Source organism: Callorhinus ursinus, unplaced genomic scaffold (genome assembly GCF_003265705.2).
Source record: "Callorhinus ursinus isolate GAN/ISIS: 27379988/994484 unplaced genomic scaffold, GSC_fseal_2.0 scaffold18, whole genome shotgun sequence".
NCBI classification, from domain to species: Eukaryota; Metazoa; Chordata; class Mammalia; order Carnivora; family Otariidae; genus Callorhinus; species Callorhinus ursinus.
This window is the reverse complement of record NW_027397080.1, coordinates 2,145,083-2,152,183: the sequence shown is the minus strand read 5'-3', so window position 1 is coordinate 2,152,183 and position 7,101 is coordinate 2,145,083. Positions and strand designations below refer to the sequence as shown.

The 7,101-nt window shown below is 40.1% G+C and overlaps 1 pseudogene; it reads right to left on the bottom strand.

The window, feature by feature from the left end:
- Positions 1-431: 431 nt before the first annotated feature.
- Positions 432-4,469, bottom strand: LOC112811894 (large ribosomal subunit protein eL30 pseudogene; annotated as a pseudogene).
- Between the last annotated feature and the right edge of the window lie 2,632 nt (positions 4,470-7,101).

The window sequence follows — 7,101 nt, the reverse complement described above, 5'->3', positions numbered from 1 at the left end:
GAAGGCAGGTGGATTACATTGACCAATCAGGGAGTGGGTGGCAGGGGTTTCTACAAGAGAGTGGGGAAGCAGTGGACTCTGACTAGCACCGGGGAGTATTCTGGTCTCCTGACACTAAAGAGGTGTGAAAAATATGAGCAGATCTCACTGGAGGGAACAGCCTGGGAAGTGTCCTAGAGAAGGCTAGGTTTTAATAAGCACCCAAGTGGAAGGAGCATTCAGGGAAATGATTGAGTGTGTAGAGGAATTGGAATTCCAGAGGGCAAATGGAGGGTTTGTGTAGGGAGAGAGGAGAAGGATTACACTAGGCTTAAGGAAGTGTAGAGCATTTTAGGATGACAGTTCCACAGAGGACAAATTTGGGAAGAGAGCAGGTAATTCTATTTGGGGCTTTGACCTATGAAAACCAGAATGAAGCTTGGCAGATTTAGTCACAGCTGACTCCTGGAGAACAGTGGACACAAAGGCTTAATAAAAGTCAGCTGTGGTCTGGAAGGTCCTACAAGTATTTGTTTTCATGCAGAAGTGTGATTAGTCACAGTAGATGCAGCAGAGGACAGTAGCGGGAGCTAAGAAGCTTGAAGTTCAAAGTTCTTTGAGGAGGGGAATGAACAGTGGTCCTAAGATTAAACTCTTAAGTGTAGCATCAACTGGAGTCCTCTTTAATCAGAGGATGGAGGTCTTGGTACTTACAGCTTGGGGTGGGGGGTGGGGAAACAGGGACTTAGTAGTGGCCTAGGAACCTGGCCTAGAGCTACAGATGCAGACATAGTTTAGAACTTCCACTGGAGAACAGTTTTGATTTTCACTCTCCCAGCATAGGAATGATGCCAAAACTATTATCTTAAAGTATTTGCATCCATTATTACAGGCTCAAATTTTAAATGATTTGGGCCGTTTCCCCTAAGTTTCCTTCTTATGTTAGCAAAGTATGTATTTGCTTAATTCATAATTTACAGAATTGTTGGTAAGTTAAATTTTCCAACACAAGAGAAATCATGGTTTTGGGTTGGTGTAACTACGGGATTCAGAAGTCTTAACAAAACTTAAAGTTGTCACATTTCAGGAGGGAAAGTATAAATCTTAGTTTTTAGTTTGTTCTTTTCTTGCCCATGCCTTTATAGAATCAATAGAAAATACGTTAGCAGAACTAGGCCAGTGTCATACACAGTGCACCTCCCTCACCACCTTCAGCTCCTTGAGACTTCTTGCTGCACTAAACTTCTGGAGATGCTTTTTGTTTCTAGCACTCAATTGGATATGGGTAGAATATGGATATATTCTGTTTTTTCACCGTGGAAGCTCTTTGTTTTTTACCCACATATAACCACGTCTTAGATGCATATTTTTCCACATTTTAACAGCTCAGAAAATTGAGATGCTTCTTATAATCCAAACTGTTTTTGATTTGATGAAATAGAGTACTTTGTATCCCTCCCATCCCACAGCCCAACATAACTCCTGACACACAGGAAGCACTGAACAAATGTTTGTTTATTGATTGACTAATATGTAAATTAAGAAGAGGCCATAGAAGTTGAATTATTTCTCAAATACCAATTTTAACTTGACCTCCAGCATTTATTCAAACTCTTAAGTTTCATGACTCTTTATTCAATAAAATGTTAGGTTGTTACAAAAATAGAGGAAAGGAATAAAGAAAGTAATAATTTATCTGCCTTTATAATGATTTAAAAAGGGAGGGGCACCTGGGTGGCTCAGTCGTTAAGCATCTGCCTTTGGCTCAGGTCATGATCCCAGGGTCCTGGGATCGAGCCCTGCATTGGGCTCCCTGCTCCGCGGGAAGCCTGCTTCTTCCTCTCCCACTCCCCCTGCTTGTGTTCCCTCTCTCGCTGTCTCTCTCTGTCAAATAAATAAATAAAATCTTTAAAAAAAATAAAAACGGATTTAATATTTACAAGGCATTCCTTAACAATACCTACCTTACTTTTGTGTAGAATTTGTCACCAAAACAACAACAACCAACCATGCAATATATATAGAAAAAGTGACTATTAGAATAACAGAGGGGTGCCTAGCTGGCTCAGTCCACAGAGCATGCAACTCTTGATCTTGGGGTCATAAATTCCAGCCCCACATTGGGCCTAGAGATTACTTAAATAAATTAAAAAGTGGAAAATAGAGAAAGTATATGATTTACCTAAGTTCCACAACTAGTCAGTCTTGGTTTCTTGGTTTCTGTACACTGGGCTGGGTTGTCCCATGGAAAGATAGACGTACCAAAAGCATTCTTAAATGCAGCGCATTTGTGCAAAGTGCTTCTTAAAACTGATTGCCTTCAAGTGAAATTCTCATTGCTTGTGTGCTCTTGCATTCATCTCTTTCTAGTCTTCAGAAGAAGGGGAAAAGGGGAAAGGGAAAAGAGGCAGCGTAGCTGAAGTATAATTGCTTAGTAGACACCATTCAATGAGGGAGGCAGTAAAAAGTGAAACTCCTATTATTACATAGTAAAGAGCACCTTATTTAGCTCTTGGGAAAGACTAAAGGATATTTACTGCTACAATGCAATTTTCACTCACTTTGAAGGAATCATCACAAGTGTCAACTCGTTTTCCAACTTAGAACCTTTAAGTCATCCTCATGAAATGTTTATATTCCTTTGTCTTACCTTCTCTACCCATGCCTCTGTGGTGTCACTCCACTGTTTCGCTTTGATTTGACTTTCGGAGTAATTTTCGGTCCTACACATTTATTTCCAGACTCTCCTTAGGTCATCCCTTTCTTGCTTTGTCTTTCATTGCAATATCTTCTTTGACATTCATTTTAGCCAAGATTAACTTCCTTTTGCCCCTGAATATTTGATTTTTCTCTACCTGCGAGCTGGTTTTGAAGTCAAGGTGTGTCCCAGGGTAGAAGTGTCTATTTTCCATTTCACTAAAGTTACTTCCTAGAATTACTTCTCTCTTGGGAAAAGAAGGGTGGCTTTCAATGAAGTTCATGACTCCAGAAAATTAGTGAGCACTAATTTTGCAAGTTATAGTGAAGGATCTTGGTAGTAGCGGTTGCCCCCCCTTATGGGGAAGTCATCATATGGGTGCTTTATTTCTCCCTTCCCACTCAAGATGCTTATAGGTTATCAGAGAAAGGACTTCTCGTGACTTCCAGATATTCCCCCTTTGACTTCTTTTTTCAATTACTTGTTTATATTTAGTTAGTTTTGCTTTCTAGCTATGTTTTACTTTTTTTTTTTTTAAACAAGATCTAGGGTTACCTGGGTGGCTCAGTCGTTAAGCGTCTGCCTTTAGCTCAGGTCATGATCCCAGGGTCCTGGGATCGAGCCCCGCATTGGGCTCCCTGCTCGGCGGGAGGCCTGCTTCTCCCTCTCCCACTCCCCCTGCTTGTGTTCCCTCTCTCGCTGTCTCTCTCTGTCAAATAAATAAAATATTTAAAAAATAAATAAATAAACAAGCTCTGGCCAGTTTCATTAAAGAAGAATTTTGCATGTTTTGCTTTTCACCAGTTTGTCCTGGCATGCTTCTAATGATATCAGGATCACCTGGATCAATGATAGCTAATGAGCATACTCCACAGTATTTTCCACATTCTAAACCCAATTCAGTAGTATTGCCACTGTACTGATGGACACCAGTTTGGGCCAACATGGCATAATCTATTTCAGATTTCCTCAAGGCTGGACAGTTGTTGACAAGGATGATCAGTTTCACTTTGCCATGTCTCATCATTTTCAGAGTCTGCTTGTACCCCAGCACATACATTCCACTTTTCATGATGACTTGGAGCCCAGAGTAGATAGACTCTAGTGGCTTTTTTGTCTCCTTTGCATCCACCGTCTTCCTGCCTTAGGTGTGGGCAAGGCCAACCAGGAACAGCCGCCAAGATGGCTGGGAGCAAGAAAAAGGCACTATGTTTTACTTTTTAAGCTCTAACTTTCTGAGCAGGTTATTTAATCTAAGCTTTGATTATTTTTATCTATAAAATATGGATGAAAATGTCTACCTATCAGGGTTTTTATGACATTGCTCATCCAGAAGTGGCTAGCTGGTTCATTTCATAGCCTTTATAAAATGTCATTCAGTTCAGTACATCCTTCACTGTCTGCAACTTGAAATCACTCTAATTTCTTGCTATGCTCTTGTCCTAAATGTTCTTGCCCTTAGCTCACTTAACTTTTCCAAATTCATGTGGTCTTCTGGTTGGCTAGTCATATAATTTATTTGGACACTTTTTTTTTTTAAGTAAGTTCTATGCCCAATGTGGGGCTTGAACTCAAGACCCTGAGATCAAGAGTTGCATGCTCTACCAACTGAGCCAGCTGGGCACCCCTAATTTATTTGGATACTTTTAAGCATACAAGGGGGCAGCACCATCATTATTATGCTAGGATAACAGGTGTAAATTGGGATGTCCTAGGCAAATTAGAATGTATCCCATCCATTAGCCCTCTCCTGGCTACAGCAGACTGCTTCCTACCTGGGAATTATCTTCATGTTGCCATTTCAGGACTCCATTGCTTTACTGACCTTCTGTATAAATTCCCCCCTCTGTCACTATGACTATCAATACCTATGCTCAGAACTGCATATATTTATTTTCTAAACCATCCTCCTTTACCAAGTTTTCCATTTCTGGTAAAGGCTAGCCCACACTTCAGAGTTTATCTTTGACTTTCTGTGTTCCTTCAGATCTCATATCCAGCCAGTTGGCAAAGTCTGTTAGTTCAATACTATAAGCATACATTGAGCATTCACTTTGTTCCAGACACCAAGTGAAGTGCTAGGGATAAAAAGAGAAATAAGATACAGGTAGTATCTTTGGTATAGTGGTGAGGTTAACATGGAAGTTATCAATTCTGCTTGAATGAGTCAAGGAATACTTTGCAGAAATAAAGGTGAAACTGATCTGTCACTTACTATATGAAAGAATTAATATATATTTTATTACCAAAATTTGCTAGACACTGTGCTTGCTATGCACTAAGAATACATTGCTAAGCACGGCAGGTATGGCCCCTGGAGCTTATAGACTATTAGTGAAGGTAGACAATATAAAAGTGAGAAGTGTTAGGAAGGATAAGAATGGGGCATAATGTGAATGTAAAGAAGGAGAACTAATCAACTCTGCTTTCAATTAAGCTGAAACCTAAAAAGACGAATAGGAGTAGTTAGGTGAAGGGTAGAGATTTCTAGGAGAGGGGACGAGAGATAGGTGTGAAAGAGGAGAGAGGATGATGCATTGAAGCACTGATGGGAGACCAACATGTCTGCAGAGGAGAGAGAAGTGGGGGAAAGGGACATAGAATAAAGGTGGAAGCGCAGATGGGGTCAGAACATATAAGACCTTGTAGACCATATTAAGGATTTTGGACTTTATCCCAAGGTCAATGGACAGCCATAATATAAGCAATGATAGTGATATAAACAGATTTGCCCTTTTTAAAAGAAGGCTGTTGCAGTAGCTTAGGTAAGAGATGATGGTGGTAAAAATGGAGAAAAAGATGGTTTTCAGAATATCTAGAAAGTATAATGACAAGATTAGTAATTGATTTGTAATGAAGGGTGAAGAAGGAATGGTCGAAGATGACTCTCAAAGCAGCTGATACTAGCACGTACTGAGCTGAGAAACAGCAGAGGAGGACCAGGTTTGGGAATGAAGACGATAGGTCTAGGTTTAGATATGCTGGGAGTTTGAGATGCCAGTGGAAAATTCAGATAGAGAGCTTATGGAGGCAATTGGATATATGGGTCTGAAGCTATAGATTTGAGACTTGTAGGTATGCCAATGGTAACAAAGCCATGGGAGTGAATGCATTTACCTTAGGAAAAAGCCAAAGTAGGAAGAGATGTATGCATTACAACAGAATGTGAGAAACACTTAATGGTCGCACAAAGGGAGATCTGTCAAAGATGGTCAAAAAGGAACATCTAGAGAAGAGAGAAGAAAATCAGAAATGTGTGATGTCACAGAAGTTAAAGGAAGAAAGCATTTCAAACAGGGAATGGCCAAGTAAAAGGAGAAATAAAAATTGATGATCTTACTGAAGCAGTTTTGGAGGAATGGCAGCACAAATTCCAGATTGATGGCGTTGAGGAGTAAGGGGTGGTTAATAAAATCAAGGTGGAGTGTCTGTGGGCAATACTTTGCACAACTTTGGGAAGGAGGGGAGAGCATAAGAGCTGGAGAACGATGTGGATGAAAGACTAAGGAAGATTTATCTTTTTTTTTTCTTTTAATGAGGGATACTTGAGTATGTTTAAATACTGACTATAAAGAAACCATTAAAGAGGAAGAGGTTGGAAACAGGAAAGAGACAATACTAGTGCAAAGGCCTCCAATGAAGGCCAGGGCTCCAAAGCACAGGTGGAAGGTCCAGCTTTTAAAAGGAGGAGGGGCTCTTCTTCTCTCTCTGCAACAGGAGTGAACAAGGGAAGGGAATTACAGGTGCAAGTAGGAGGTGGGAAGTGAAGTAGCTTCCCCTTGATGGCTTTTCATCTTTCAAAAGTAGGTACTCAATAAATATTTATTAAGTCAATGAATGAATAAACCCAAGTAACACAAATCTTAAATCCACACTGTTTCTATTTTCTTCCAGAAGCATTCTTTTGCCTAGAAAAGCATGGAGATGATAGTGGAGGTGAGCAGGATTCAGAGTAGTTTTAGGAAGAGTGCCTTTAGGAAGAATGCTTTTTGGGATAGGATGTTTCAAAATCAAACAGTAAGTACGCTAAAGTCATGCTCCAGATGGAAATCGGCAGGGAAAACGCTGCTCTGTTGGATGAAGTGAAAGCAAAAAGTCTGACCATCTGTTCTATACAGGTCTGTTCTGTTCTATATTTTTAATTAAAAAAAATTTTTTTTTTCAACCCCTAGAAGTTCCACACCACAAACTCCGACGCTGGGGGGAAAGCATGGAACTATCATGTACTGAGCACTTCTCTGCCAAGAACTATGGAGAGTAACTTTCATTTTATCTTCATGTTGACTTTATGAGGTAGGTATAATTAATACCATCCCCATTTTAAGATGGTGGAAACTGAGCTTCAGAGAGGATAAATGTGACAAGACCACTCAACCATTCAGTGGTAGAAACAGGATTCAAACCCAGATCTACCTTTAGTTGTT